The sequence below is a fragment of the Lissotriton vulgaris genome, chromosome 11, assembly GCF_964263255.1.
Source record: "Lissotriton vulgaris chromosome 11, aLisVul1.2, whole genome shotgun sequence".
Taxonomy (NCBI): Eukaryota; Metazoa; Chordata; class Amphibia; order Caudata; family Salamandridae; genus Lissotriton; species Lissotriton vulgaris.
The window spans coordinates 1,034,545,328-1,034,561,972 of record NC_141699.1 but is presented as its reverse complement, the minus strand read 5'-3'; positions in this window follow the sequence as shown (position 1 = coordinate 1,034,561,972).

Genomic DNA, 16,645 nt, shown 5'->3' with positions numbered 1-16,645 from the left:
TTGCTACAAGCTTTATCTGTACCAGAAGATGTGTCTATCTGTTATAATATTGGCTGTCTATTGTGCAGTAGATTAAAACAGAGAATTGTTAAAGCCCAAGAAAACAGTAATTGCTCTACTCTTCCATCACTTCTAACCTTTGACTTAATGGGACCTTCTTCCTTGACCTATATTGCTGGACAATTCAAGTACAGTAAATCAATTGCAGTAAACCTGCTTTTTAGTAAACAGAAGACTGCACCTGTAGAGGTGACTCTAATTTCAAGCACTGTAAAAGATGCATGAAGTATATACTTTGCAAAATGTGAAAATGATTTTGGTTTGTTTTCTGCAATTACAAACAAAAAACACAATCTGTACCTCGTGCAAGCCAATTGTTAGTCGAGTCCGTGCTAAGATGCTTAGGGGCATATTACCAAGCAATAGCGATAATTATCGCTATTGCTTGGTTAGAGACAAACATTTACCGCAGCGCTGCGGCGATTTTTACCGCAAATAAACCTTGGTATTATCAAGGTTTAACGCAAATGCGGTAAAAATCGCCGCAAAGCATGAATATCGCTGAAAAGTCAGCGATATTCATGCATTAGCGAGCTAATGCTCTTAGCCATGTTATCCACCTCCCATTGGATAACATGGCTAAGAACTGCTCAGGGGTAGGTGTTAGCTTTTGGAGATATTCGTGCTTAGCGCGAATATCTCCAAAAGTTGGTAATAGGAGATAGCGATGTTAGCGACTGTTTTCAGTCGCTAACATCTTGGCACGCCCACTTTGCATCTCATTAGTGATAAATATCACTGACATGCAAAGTGGGGCCCAAGATGGTCGCTATCTCCTACTAGCTGTTGCTAACTGGTGTTAGCGGCAGCTAGGTAATAGGGAGATAATTTTATCTCCGCTTTCTTGGCTTTTAAAGCCAAAAAAGCGGAGATAAACCCCCTTGATAATATGCCCCTTAGTTACTTTGGTTGGTGAAATTGTGTGCCTGCGAGGTTGTGATTTAGTTTTCTTTTTCGTTTTTAAACTCAGAAGACTTAGGCCCTGGGTATAAGTCAGGTGGAGCTGAATCACTGTATGGAATTCTTCCCTACCTGATTCTGAGTGAGTTTACCCGCACCTGTTTTACCCAGGTATTGGAACACTAAACCCGGTTTTACCAGGTGGTAATTCTTTCACAAAAATCACATCCAAGCCTCTTTCCCCATCTTGTTTTTTGTGGCTGGAGGAATAATCAATTCTCCTGTGGTTAATTTGTCAAATAAAAAATAAGTGTGGGGCCGGGGATCTCGTCAGAAGGGTGTTTGCACCAGCCCTTTTTTTCTGTTAGAGAGGCCTTCAACAGAATCAACTACTAACCATGAAAGTGGGGAGAGGATGTAGCATAATGGCCACACCTTCGGACTTCAGGGCTGGGGAACCAGGTTTGAGTCTCGGTGTCGCCTCACCATCCTGCGATTCTGGGCAACATGAAAAGCGCTGGAATTGATGATTAAGTGCCAGTGCTGAGCACTGGAAACCACCGTCTCAAATTAAGCACTGTAATTCTCTACTCAGACAGAACTTCCCTTCCTTCTACTTCTGCCCACACCCACCTTCCCCCTCTACATATAGGCTGCCGCATACATTTACCACAGAGGAGACCAGTGGCGAATGTATGCACTAAACCACAATCAATTGGAAATTCCATGGGTATTACGATCGGCAAATCTAGTTTCACTTGGTTATTCCCCATTCCATGGAGTTTTACTTAAAATTGCATTGATGCTGTGCTACGCCACAATAGTGCATATTTCTCTATTTCTTATGTGATCTAAACCCACCCAAACTAATAACAGAAATGAACCATCAACGTTATGGTTACTGTGGAGTGCAAAGGTGCAAGGCCTTTGACCTTCTCACTTCGCAATTCTCTTTAAACTGTGTCAGCTTTGTGAACTGTAAATCCAGCTAAATTTAACAACAATTTGAAAAATGTGTCCTGCTGATTTGTTGATTTACTGAATCCCAAATGGAAATGATGGCCTTTTTTAAAGAAAGTTAAACTTGCATGTGACTCCTACCCCTCCCAATTCAAAATGCATGTATGAAGCAAGGGTGCTAGACGACAGACAAACCTGTTAGAGAATCTGTTACATCGACAGGTGATGTAGCAGAGCCCCTCCCTGACACCCACCATAGTATTTGAGGATGTATTGAAATTGATTATGTACCATAATTGTGTATATCAGGTGAACATGAATTATCATCATGATATTAAACATTACAGCAACAACAAATTAAAACGGAAAGTTAGATGCACCCAAAAACATAGTTTATCTCTGACCCCTAACTTATTATTGTAGTTCAGTTCACTAACTGTATAATAGCTCAGAGCTTGAAGTATTCATTTATCATAATATTTTCTTACTTTTTTTAATGCCTGTCTGCACATGTTTGCCAGAAGGCCTCAAACTGCAGTCTCGATTGTCAGTGTTTGACTAACAACTGGTCATTCTAATGTTTTTCACCCAAATTGCTAGGGTCTTTTACACCGTTTCAATTTACAAAGGTCTATGGAGAAAGTGTGGGCCTTGATACAGCGTTTTCTGGGCCCACTTGCTTACAATTGGTCATCCAACCTTTCTATCTGTCTGAGAGGTGATGGGAGTCAGCAGTAATCATCAATTAAAATCGAACAACAGTGCAACTCATTTGGCTACACAATGAGGACCAGGAATCGGTGGCTTTAGCCTAAAAGGTTTAATACAAATTCAAAATAAGGTTCAAATACACAACTCTTAAATCCATGCTATAGAAATACAGAATAGCCACATGCAAACCAAGCATGTGAAAGTAATTAGGCAGACTATTATAAAACAGACAAGCAATTTAGTCACATCAATACAAAAGATGAATAACACTTGATGCCCAGAGAAAAGTCACAAGTTCTGTTGTCTATGGACGAATGGATCTAAATTTCCTGAATCAAGTCAAATCTAAGAGGATGGTTGTATAACCTAAAGAATCTCAAGAATCAAAGAATTTCCATTAAGGAAATCAGTACAAGGAATGATTAGGTAGGGAAGTGTTAGCATCTCAGAAACTCGGTCAAGAGGCTTCAATAGGTCAGGGAGTAACTTGGGGCCAAACTTAGGAAGAAATCACAGTAGGCATAAAGGGCTAAACCTTTCAAGGTTCTGGGGAAATGCTCTAAACAGTCAGGGGAAAGCATCAGGATGTGCAAAGAGGGGTTTGGAAGACTCCAAGAGAGAATCTTAAGTGGTCGAGAAAGTATTGTTAAAGCATCAAAAAGGGCATCTGAGCATCTCTAATGGAGTGAACTCCAAATTATAACAATCAAAAGTCCACTTGGTAACACTACCTTGGTACTCATCATCAGGGGTGCATTGTTCTTGTCCATTTCTCATGTTACAGACTGCAACATTGCAGGCTATCCCTCACTGGACATGGATATGACATCTCCTTCTCACACATACATCAGTTTGCTACAATTGCTCAATAGGCCTTTCAGTTGACACTCTGGTTCTCCGTGCTCCTTCATCTTCTCAGGCTCTTTCTCTATCTCTAGTACAATAATGTATCTATTCTACTACTAAAAATGCATGTGAATACCTGCAAGAAATGTCACGTTTGAAGAAAATGAAAAACAGCTTTTATGCAGGCTTACTTAAGACAAGTTAAAGTATTAACTCAATGGTGCACATTTAATATGTGTGTGCACTTTTAAACACCAACGAATGTCCGTTTCTAGTGCATTAGGCATGTAACATTCAGTAAGTCATCAAAATAAGCACGTCAGTATGGCTAAGAGCTACATATTAATAAAATATATGAAACTTTATATAATTCTTTTATTGTTTTAAGTGAAATCAAATTCTACATAGGTGAGGACGATTCATATCCAGTTATCTAAGCAGTAAGTGTTATTTAAAATATCAAAGGCATTCACTATGAATTCATTTTCATAGTGAGTACATCATCTACTAAATAAGGATGGTTTCATTATCACAATCCGCTATGGTAAAACACATTATATGAGTAAATTCTCAATCTTAAAATGAATGCACTCCTTAATAATGATGTCAAGTGCAACACTTACAATAGTTTGTTAAACCATACAAGAAACATGCTAAGTGCGCTTTCATACTGTGTATCTGTTAAGTATTTGTGACGTATAAAGGGTGGGCAACCTTTGCAATGCACCAGCCCTTTTCCATTCAGTTCTTCATTTGTTGCATCAGAAATAAGAAAATTCTTCAATTAGGTTACAGGGAAACTGTTAGAAATGGGAGTCTCTAGTTGGCACAGGTAGGTACCTTTGTCCAAGTAGGGACCCTTACTTCTAGTCGGGGTAAGGGGGATACACACTCTAGAAAACTCCTGCTCACTCCATGGGGAGATTGGCACGAGCAGACAGACTTATCCCAAAGGCAATGTGTAAAGTATTTGTAGTCAAAACACACAGTTATACAGTGATAACACCACAAATGGACACCACACCAGTTTAGAAAACTAAAGTATCTATATCTAAACTCAACAAGACCAAAATGACAATACTCCAACCCACAGGTAATAAGAATATGACTTTAGAACAGTTATTGCAAAAACAAAGGCTGTAGAAAACAAATAGCTCCACCTGGGACTATTGCGATGTCATGACAGCAATAAATACAAAGTACAGCGCCGACCGTGAGGTGCGCTGCTTCGGGCACGGAGTCACATGGACCCCCCAAACAATCAGTACCTTGGAAGCAAAGTCTATGATGATGCAGGTGTTGTGGAGGTGAGGCGTCGGTGCCGAGGTCAAGGCTGGTTCCATGGCTGCCACAGGAGGCCAGGTGTTGTTTCAGCGAGGAGGCAACGTGTCGTATCCAGGACAGGGGAAGTCGGTTGCGTCGGCAGTGAGGCATCGGTTTCAGTAATTACACAAAGTTTGCAAGTTCATGGAGTCACCCTCAGTAGTTATTGGCGCCACGATAACCGGATGCAGACACTGGCGATGATGGAGTCGGTGCGAGCGCTGATGTTGGGAAATGGTGATAACTGCAGGAGTTGGCAGGCGTCGAAGCTGCGGTGCAGGCCAGGCGGTGCGTCGTTCACTTCACGAGCGGTGCACCGGGCCTCGGTGCAGGTTGCGGCATCGCTGACGGCATTGGAGGCAGGTTTTCTTACTTTTCTTAGGTTTCTTCCAGCTCCCAACAGCAGGAACAACCTCCAGAAGCCCAAAACTGGAATAGGCACCTCCTAGCGGGTCAGAACTCTCGGCAATAGAGTTCAGAGGAGCTGTGGTGAAGTTTTTGTGTTGTTGAGACTTCAGAACAGGAGGCCAGCACACTCAGGCCCTTGTAGATTCTTCTTCAAGCAGGTTCATAGCAAAGTTACAGTCTTTGTCTTTTCCTTGGCAGAAACAGCAACTGCAGGCCAACCTCACACAGCAAAGGGACAGTACTCCTCCTCACAGCTCTCCAGCTATTCTCCGTGGCCTAGGTTCCTCTTGAGTCCAGAAGTGATCTAAAATGATGGGGTTAAGGTCTACCACGTATATCTCATTTTGTATTTGTTCTCTTTGTGCAAGGAAGTCTGTGCCCAGTCCAAACCAGTTCTGTCCACACTTCTGCAGTATGACCACAGGGGGTGGGGACAGCATTGCGCAAGGGAGTCAGGCCCTATTCAGGTGCAAGGAAATCTCCCACTACTCTAAATCCAGCCAAGCCCCATTCAGCTCAGCTCTGAATCATCCAGGAAGGGCCAGGCACACCTCAACCCCCCCCCCCAGTGGCTGTCTATAGTGAATGCACATCCCCAGCCCCTGTCACTACAAAACCAGACAGTCAATACACAAACAGGCAAAGGCACACAGAATGGTTAAACAAGAAAATGCCTAGTTTCTAAAGGTGGCATTTCCAAACACACAATTTAAAAAACACCTTCACTAAAAGATGTATTATTAAATTCCGAGTTCAGAGAGCCTAAACTTTATTTCTCTATCTTGTCCGAATGAGAAGTTATTATTGTAAGATGTTACAAAGCATTTCCCATTCTATCCTTTGGGGCAGATAGCCTTTCAATAGTGAAAAACGAAATTGGCAGTATTTCACTATCAGGACATGCCACACACACCAGTACATGTCCTACCTTTCATACACTGCACCCTGCCCAGGGGGTGTCTTGGACCTATCATACGGGTGCCTTACAGGTAAGAAAAGGGAAAGTTAGGGCCTTTCAAGAGGGTGCACATGCCAAGTCGGCATGGAACTTAACAAACTGCGTGCAGACACTGCAGTGGCAGGGCTGAGATACCTTTTCAGGGCTATTCATGTGGGTGGCACAATCAGTGCTGCAGGCCCACTAGTAGCATTTGATTTACAGGTCCTGGCACACTTTAGTGCACTTTACTAAGGACTTACCAGTGCATCAAATATGCTAATCAGAGAGAACCAATTATAATGACAATTTACACAGGGAGCCCTTGCACGTTGACACTGATCAGCAGTGGCAAAGTACCCAAAACATCTAAGCCAGCAAAAACGAAATCCAGCACACCATCGAAAATACAGGAGGTAGAGGCAAGAAGGGGAAACCACGCCAAAGATGCCAAGTCTAACACTTCCAATGTAGCTTCAAACCCCCAACCCTCCCATTGTCTGTGTTAATTCTTCCCCTCCCATCTCCTGTTGTCTGTGTTGTTTCTTACCCTTCCCAACCCATATTTTGTGTTGCTTCTTCTGCTGTTAACCTCTGCATTGTCTGTTTCTTCTTCCCCTCCCACTCCAGTTGTCTGTGTTGCTTCATCCCCTCACACCCCCTAGTCCATGCTGCCTCTTTGCAACACAAATCGACCACCTTTCAGTTGCTAGTGTTGCTTCTTCCCTCCCACCCCCTCCTTTCAGGTGTCTGTGTTGCCCCCCAACTTGCCAAAAGAAAAATGTGCTATGACACGCCCAGAGCTGTGTTCTTCATAGGGTTTTTTTTACCCGTCCTGTTGCCAGTTCCCATCCCACGCTCCCTGCTGGTTTTTTGCAATTCCCATTCCCTAGCCACGCGTTTTTCTAACTTTTACCCATGCTGCACAGCAGCCGCGCTGCACTACAACATGGCTAAAAGACGTTGGCACAGCCTTTAGGTCTCACATAGGTGATACCTATTGGCTTTGCCAGTGCTTGTTTTATTTCTTTAGTGAGTTAAACGTGCCATACTGTGACTTGTACATAAAGATTCTGAACAACTGTAAGTCCAACTCGGCCTTCCATGCTTAGGTGGTTAATAAATGTAGTACCAATGTTTTAGGTATTTGTAAAACCTGCTATTCACAGTGCTTAGAAGAGGCGAGCAAAGGTGCGAAACACTATGCATGTATAAAACAGGCTATTTATTTATTATGGAGTAGGAGATCTGCAACAAAGCCAAAGCTGGTACACGTACAGCATATTTTTGAAATATTCTTGCTAAGCAGATACTTAAGAGGTAAGAGAATTGCAAAACCAAGCTGTGATATTTAGTAATTTGATCGGAGTATTACAAGTTTATCCAGAGGCATTCAGTGAATTGTAGCTATCTCTAAAAATAGAAGAATGAGCATCTGTGCCTTAGAGGGTGGGAGATCTTGAAAGCAGCATCACCCTTCTTACCCCATTTAATTCGCCTGGCGACTAATTTCTCCGCTTAACTGACCATGAGAAAACTTCCATGGAGGTCTTCTATTTTTCATGGCTTATTTTAAATATGTATTCGGTAACTATAGAGTGCTGGATACACAGGCAGTCTTTTAATGCTATGATCTATACAGAATGAACTTAAGCAAGGTCATGCATGTAAAACAAAATGGCGGGACCACCCTGATTTTGAGCCGCTTTAAGGTACACAGGGGTTCCTTTACACTCAAATTCAGAAAACAGGTTCAAAAAAATCCAAAGTAACACGGAGAAACATGGGGGCACATGCATCAAAGGAAATTGCATTCGCAAATGGTGCGAATCGCAAAATTCGGTCGTTTGCAAATGCAATTCCCATTTTTGGGAAGCATTAACATTTTTGTAATTTTCGCAATTTAAGAAATCACAAAATTGCGATTTCTTAAATTGCAATTGCATTTAAGGACTCTCAAATTGAGATTCCTTAAATGCAATGCATCAAACTCTAAAAATTTGCAAATTCGCAAATAAGGGGAGAAAATTACCATGAAGTTGACCTTCATGGTAATTTGCGAAAACTTTGAAAAATGCACTAAAGTGCATTTTTCAAAGTTCCATTTTACACACTCGCATGCCCTTGGGGCATGTGAGTGTGCAAAATGTACTTCTAAGCAGATTTCAGGGGTCAACCGGGTGTCCTTTGGACACCCCTGCACCCTTAAAATTGCTTTCTTAATTTGCGAATTTCTAATGGTGAATTGCAAATTAAGAATGTCTTTCCATTCATTCCTATGGGCCTCTAGGCCCATAGGAATGGATGGGGAGGTATTCCTTAATTGCGATTCCCAATTAGAGAACCGCAATTAAGGAATTTTAAGAAATCGCTATTTTTATAGCGATTTCTTGATGCATTACAGTTTGCAATTCCTTAATTGTGATTCCTTATTTTTTGCAATTAAGGAATCGCAAAATGCAATATTGATGCATGTGCCCGCAAATGCTCATAGTTTCAATTCGTGCAAGTCGCCTCCCTCGCTTGTATTTTGGCATTACAGGCTCCAAGTAAATCGTCAATTATTGCAGGTCTGCGCCGGGAATTAAAATGTACTGAATCCGTGTCTAACATCTCACACAGCCCGCGGGGATAAAACATTTATCGGCCGTTCCTCGGAGAACCAGCGGTTCGAGCCTTCCCTTGCCCATGCTGACATTTAGAGAAATCCTGGTTTAAACTTCATTCAGACCCCGGCGCTGAAAAGGCCGGTCCCAGGATGCCTCGGCTGGCAGCCTGCCTTCCCCCACCCACACTCACTCCACGCTCCTTTCTCTCCCACTACTTCCAGTGAAAGAGGCCTTTTATTGAGCCGCGGTAGCTGGCACGGTGCCCCCTTCATGGGCCGGGGCTTACCGTCATCCTGGATGTAACAAATTAGTACATTCTCAGAATAATAATCAGCAGAGACAAGAAAACACCATTGTGTTTTTTTATTTAGAAATGAGGTAACTACATCTTGGCGTGTGACTTTTTTTTTCCAGCAGGCAAAGCAAGGTCTTTGTTAAGGGAAGGTTGGTAATCCAACATTTGTGACATATCTTTTGAAAAGGCAGGAAAACGGTTTTGAGCAATGGTAAGAAGACGTTTTAAAGGAATAGATTTGTGAACTAGAAATAAGCAATAGCTGTTTAATGATAAATGAAAGATTTAGCCCCCTTCTAAAGACGAGTGTTGCCCTCTCATATCGAGAAACGTGTCACCAGTTTCCTAATTTGTGGCACCTTCCCTTCAATTGCAATTAACATCCTTAAACAGAACTTTCACATAAATTGTCAAAATCGTGCCAAGGCCAAATGTTGCCACAGAACTAAAATGATGTTAAAGTGTTTTCATATTTATGAAAATGCATGTTCAAGTGTGTGGATTGTTTTATAAATGCTGATACTTTACCTCACTCTCTTTCTCACACCCACATGCACACAACACTCACACATACATGTTTATTTGTGCGCACACATACACACATTCAGATTTACGGGGCGGGTTAAGTTTATCCCTATTTGGAATTGAATACATTTTTTTTAACATTTTGACATTACAGAATTATGGAGTGTTGTGCCAAATGATGCCTCTTGCAAAACAATTCTGCAAACTAATGCTTGGGAGGACTTATGCAAAGGTGGGGCAGTCACTGAATGCAACCCCTCTCCTGAAAGGTTGGGGGTAGAGTGCAAAAGTACCATGCTAATAATACATTTACAGTAAATCTGTTCATACCTGGAGAAGGGTGCTGCCTCCAAACACGTGGGAGTAGACCAATGCTTGCACTGCTGTTCTAAGGTTGGTTTCCATTTGGAAGGGTGTTTTATTTTCAGGGGGAAGAGTTGATATCATGCTGTCATGGTTTTCTTGCTAGTGTGTTGTTTGAAAGAGATGCTGATGTTGAAGGCAAGCCTGAGTGATTTTGAATTGGCTTTTGGCTTACCTAAGTTCATTTTGAATAGCCCCTTTCCAGTCTGTGATTGTTTGTTGCTACTACTGAATAGGAGAAATGAAGGCTGTCAAGTTGAGCTTTAAATGGGTACTTGTCATTCTGTTCTGGCTTAGTTTGTCAGGATTAATTTGGTGCCCTGATGGACTATGCGCCAACGTTTTGCGTTCCTTAGATAGTGTTGTAAGGGGTATGGATCCGATGAGTTTACAAAAGATTTGAATCTGATGGAGGAGGAGATAGAAACTAGGGGTTTAGGTGACAAGGAGTTTCTCAGGTCTTTATATTACCAACTGGGCATGCTTGTTGTAAGAGTTGAACCAATAGAAGACTGTTTCTGAGAAAACTATGTTTGTTTCCATAGTGTGGATCAGTATTTGGTAGCCAGCAATGTAACAAATACAGGAAGTCTGAGCAGGCTCAGGAGGCAGGGATCATATGTAGTTTTTAATTTTTTTAAATAGTGTTTGTTCATTTTTCACTTTAACACTCGCGGCCTGTTAGGCAGTGGAATGTGTACTTTGCATGCCATGACAGCGTAATCCAATATTACGATTTCTACATTTGTCACATATATATATAGCTGTTGGCTATCCCTTAACAGTCTACTGCAACACTATAAAACATTGCAAACATTGTGAACTTAAGTTGTAACTCTTACAATCATCGTGTGCCATTTGACATTGTTGCACAGACCTATGGGCCAAATTACGTTGATGTATTCAGTGTGTTGTAGTTTACCGGGTTGTGGGCATTGGGTTCGGAATGGATCAATGATGTTTGTGTGCAGGGGAAATTAGTCGACAGTGTGAGTGTTTAGATGTCTGAGTATAGCAAGGCTGCACTTTTTGTACTGGTTACGGGGAAGGAAGTTGAAGGGCAGTGTGAGGAAAGGTGTAAGGTGTCGGGTTGGATCCACTATGTCTGGGACCGTATGGAAGGGGATGGCGGCTGTCGTTGAGAGTTGGATTGGCCTTGTGAGGGTCCAGTGCTGTCTTTGGCGTGGTGTAGTTTTGATTCTATGTATGTTAGATATTTTTGTCAGTCTGGAGAATTAGTATTTATGGAGCTCTTTTGTGTGTTGTATTGTGTCAACTCATGTTCAGCTATCAGTGCCCTACTGAGATATGCAATCCATACGTGCGTATGTGGGGGCCAGTTCGATTTCCATGACATGGCTGACCTGCGTTTGGCTAGACCGAGGTCCTAACACTTATTGATAGTTTTCCGTTGTGCATTGCGCTTAGTTAAGTCCAATAGAAAATGGGGCCCGTGTGCTGTGACTAAGGTGTCTGTAGCCTGTTAGAGGGTAGCTGCCACCTTGTTCCAGTATACAGTTATCTGAGGGCATTCCCAAACCATATGAATAAAAGTGGCTTCAGGGTTGAGGCAACGGTGGAGGATGTCTGGAGAGTTCTCGTACATTCGTGCTAGCTTGTGTGGGGTTAGACATGGATGGTGAAGACAATTTAATTGTGTATATTTGATTCTAGCATTTGTAGATATTTATTTTAGGATAGCCAATGCTTTGTGCCCATTGTCTTATCAATTAGTGTGATTGACAGTGCTGTGTCCCAGTGTTCTCTGAGTGGCGCCATTAGGGTTGTATTGTTTGGTCTCAGGGAGTTGTATAGCATGGTGATTGCCATCTTGCCTGTTAATAGAGTTTGAAATGGACTGGAACATTTGGGTTCATCTTGCTTATTGCCACATGTCTTAAATAACTGATGCGTGAGCGACGCATATAGTAATAATGAACCTGGGGGAATTCCATAATCATCTACAAGTTTTGCAAACATCTACAAGTGTTGCCAGCTGAGGACCAGTCCGCCACTTCCGGGCATCCTGTCCTTGTTTTGGAACTGGAGAGTACCCCAAGAGGAACATCTGGATTATAAAGGGGGGTTGAATGCCTGGTCCGTGGGTACTGGGTCCAGAAGTTGTGCGCCGTGGACATTAATATATTTCCTGGGTTCCTCTGTATCACTGTGTCCGAACCATTCAGCAACTCCAGGATTGTCGTTTGACATTGGTGGGATGAATAGTATCCCAGTTCAGTGATATAACGGCTTGCTAGCCATCTCATTGGCCATTGTAGCTGTGCGACTGTGTAGTAATGCTCGTAGTTAGGGGGGCCAAATCGCCTTCTGTAATTGGGACATAGAGTTTTGTGAGGGTTACATGAGCTCTAGACATGCTCCATATTAGGGATGTTAGGAGTGAGTTCAGGTCCCGAAACAGTTTACTTGGTAGTAGAAATGGGAGAGCTGCAAATAAATGCAGCAGCCTCAGGAGCATTAGCATTTTGGATATGGCTATACGCCCCATTGGGGAAAGTGGAAGTTCATTCAAGAATGCCATGGAGGAGCGAGCATTAGTGATCGCTCTGCGCAGATTGGTATCTGTTATGTCCGCTTGTGAGTGATATATTTGAACTCCTAGGTATTTGAATGAATCATTTGTCCAGGTAAGGGGGCCTGTGGTAGAGCCGCTCTTTGTTCTGAGGACTGGGGGGGTCATTGGAAATAGGAGAGATGTTTCCCAATTCACTTTGAGGCCAGAGATGTGCCCGTAGAGGTCCAGCAGTTCCATGAAGTCTCTTAACACTGTCCATTGGCCTCTGAAGTATATCAGGCATCGCCAGCGTAGAGTGAGATGATATGCCCTTGATTGTGTACCTTAATTCCCCAGTCCACTACGTGGCTAAGCAGTGATTGATTGATTGATAAAAATTTATATTGCGCAAAACAATAACCCGAAGGCTAGGTGCTCCATCACCAGGGCAAAAATAATCGGTGGTAGGGGGCACCCCTGCCTGGTGCCACATTCGATATTGAATTAATTTGAGATAAGGCAGCCTATATTGACCCGCACCTGTGGTGCGCTGTATAATAATTTGATCCATTAAAAAAATCTAAAGGCCTATGCCATATCTTGTCAATGCTGCATTGAATGCCTCTTCTATATCTACAGAGGTGATCCATATTGATTCCCCCGTTATGCGTGTCCACTCTAGTAGCTGAAAAAGTCATCTCAAGTTGAGGCTAGGGCTCCTGCTGGGATAAAACCATTTTGGTTCAAATGCACCAGTGTCTGTGTGACCTCCATTAGCCTTTTGGCTAATATCCTGCCCAGTATTTTGTAATCTGTGTTCAAAAGAGGAAGGGGACGGTATGATCCCATTCGCGGTGGGTTTCTGTCTGGATTAGGAGCACTACTAGTATGGCCTCCCTTAGTGAGGACGGCAGGTGCCCCAGTCATAAGTGTCTGTGTAAACTCAATGAAGGCCTGGGACCAGTTGTGTGCTAAATGAGACATAGAATTGAAGGGGCCAGCCGTCAGTCCCTGGAATTTCCCCCCCCACTGTCAATTGCTGTATAGCCTCTGTTATCTCTGTGTCCAAGATGGGAGATTCTAAAGTTGTATAGTGGTTGTGTGGGATCTGAGGTAGTCTTATTTGTTCTAGGAAGGACTGTAGCTCTGTTGTGTCCTAAGTCGGGCGCACTGTATAGGGAGGTGTAATATTGACAAAAGGTTAGATTGATCTCAGCCTGTGTGTTGACCAGGTGTCCCTCTGAATTATGGATGGTGGTGATAGATGTTTCGGACGAGTCTGTCCTCAGTAGTCAGGCTAGTGTCCTGCCCGTCTTATCCCTCTCTGCATGTTTTCTGGCTAGATATTTCTTCTAGTCTAGGGCACACAGTTTATCTAGTGTCTCTTTGTGCGACAGTCTGACTTGGGATAGTTGTGGCTTTATCTTTGTTGGACAGTCTGGCTTAGGCTAATTTTGGCATTATCTGTGGGTTGGTGGGTAACTGGTGTTCGTACCTCTGCGTCTCCTACTCAAGGCCCTCTAGTTCCTTGTTGAGGGTCATACGTGCCCCATACACCACTTTTATCATATGTCCATGTATGACCACTTTGAAAGCGTCCAGTTCTAGACCAATATTGGATGCAGTATCCTCATTATCCTGGAAGTATGCTGTGATGAATTGTGTTAAGGAGGCATGGAGTGGGGCATCTTTAAGTGCCTCTGAGTGAAGGCGCCAAGTTGGGATGATGGGTCCAATTGTTCCCAAAAGACAGCCTTAGTTTTAAGAGGTTTTGGTCTGATAGTGTACGGGCAAGGTTCCAGTGCACCAGGTCTAGTCTTGTGTGTAGATTGAATAGCCCTGAATAGTGGGAGTACTCCCTATGAGTAGGGTGGAGCTGCGCCATGTATCCTGTAGGTGCTTTGTGGTGACCCATGCCTGTAAGTGTTGTGATAAAGAAATAGACTGAGCGCCCAAAATTGGAGGGTGTGAGCGATCCAATTCTAAGTCTGAAGTGCAATTGAAGTCCCCTCCCAAGTATGTGGGCGCTGAAGGATCATATATTAATGCTGGTGTCATTGATTGTAGGAACTGAGTTTGGCTGAAGTTAGGAGCATATAGTGAGACCAGCGCTATTGGACGGCCATCCAGTGCCCCCTCTCGCATCGCAAAGCATTCGTTTGTGTCAGTACTGGTATGAAGGACCTCTCTTGGAGTCTTGGGCGGCACACATATTAAAGCCCCACTTGCATATCCGAATATGTGGTCTCCACTATTGTGCCCCTATAGCTCTTGCACATCGAAGTGAGCGTTTACGTTCACCTTTGTGTAGACTCGAGGTGCTGAAGTTAATTCAAATCATAGTACTGCAAATTGGTAGTGTGTAGAACCCACCACAAACAGAAAGTACTTCCAATGGGCCACAGAATAGGAATAAGGAAATTCACATCCTGCAGGTCCAGTGACACCATTCAGTCTCCAAGCTCCAATGCCAGTAGGACTTGACCTATGGTCAGCATCTTGAGCTTCTCCTTTCTGAGCAAGAAGTTCAGGTTCCTGGGGTCTAGAATGGGACACAGGTCACCGTCCTTCTTGGGCACTAGGAAATAACACGAATAGCAACCTTTGCCTTTTTCTTTTTCTTGCACCAGCCCCTTTGCCCCTTTCAGAAGGAGAGCTGCCATCTCCTGCTGCAAGAACCTAAAGTAAGGGAAGGGTGTACCATTTCCTATCATCTGAAGGACCCACTGGTCTGAAGAGATGACCTTCCTGGCCAGAAGAAAATGGGGCTTCCGACTTCCTACAGGCTCTGTATGCCATTGGAGAAACAAACTAGTCTTTCTTTTCCTGGAGGTTTGGGAGAGGATGAAGATGAGTAAATTGAGTGTTGCAATATGGGTTCACAGCACAGTCCTCTGAAGTGACCGCTGTACTGCCTGATGAGGAGGTTAGGTTGGTGCTAAGATACTATACAGGGCATTGAGGAACGCCACTGGATCTGAGCCAAGACTGGGAATACGGGAAATTGCACTCCCGGAGCTTGCCATAAGTCTGTCTACTGCTGGAGTAGATGAGGGATTCTCCCAAGCCATCAGAGCAGGTGCCAGTAAAGCCTCACTGAATGTCTGTAAGGCTTCTGCTGTGGCTGATGATGGCAAGATAATGTTGGTCTTCTTTCTGTCGAATGGAGCTTCAAATCCAAGGCCTCTTCCTCCTTTATCATTATTTAATGGGGGGGACACCACTCAGGAGCTGGGGGCCCAGTTGGGAATTCCATGGCTAGCCCTGGTGAGGTATCCAGGCCGCTTACAGATGATAGACCTTGAAATTCTTGGAAGCATCCTGGTCTGGGTCATTATATGGCAGATACGTCGCAGGGTGGAGTCTCTGCCAGACATTTCATGAAGGCCTATAGGCCTCCTCTTGAAACAAGTGTTGAGCTTCCCTATGAAAATAGAGTCTGAGAAAGGCATCGGTCTGCAACGCCGGTGGCACCGTGCTTGGAGGTGGTAATGCAGGCAGTGGTGGAGGTGGCAGCAGAGGTGGCCCCATCATGAAGTTGGTTGCAACTCCAAGAAGTGGTTGCCGGATAAAAGCAGGGAAGCATCAGCGCTGAATCCAAAGGCACATTGCTGACTAGCAATGGCTGAAAGGTCAAAAACCTACAAAGCCATGTTGGAGCTGATGGGCTCCAAGTTGCTCATAGTGTGTCGATGCTTTGGCAAAGATACTATACATGACATTGAGGAATGCCATTGAATCCAAACCAAGACCGGGAATTCAGGGAATTGTACTTCCAGAAGGTGAGTTATGGCTGGAGTCGATGGCCCAGGCCCTTCTAGAGGTCTTTCAGGAGTTGGGCTCGAAGGAGCAGCAGGGTTACGTGGAGAAGCTCCAGGCAGAAATTCGACTAACTTTGGAGCAGAGTATGAAAAAACAGTGGGAATCAGAGAGTGTCTAAGTGTCTTACCTTGAGAGTAGTTTTTCATTTCCTTATGGTGCTTCCTTCCACTTGGTGGTTAAGGAAGATGGGGAAAGGGAACAATGCAGGGAAAGTCTGTGACACTGTCAGTCCCCTCCTCCATTGCCATAAAGAGTTTGGCCTCCCACTCCTTGATGGCCTTGGGTCTCATACTGAGACATGAGGAGCAGGCCTTGGAGTCTTGGTTAGACTCAAGACACCACAGACTGAGTAGGGGCCTGTGAGGGACCTC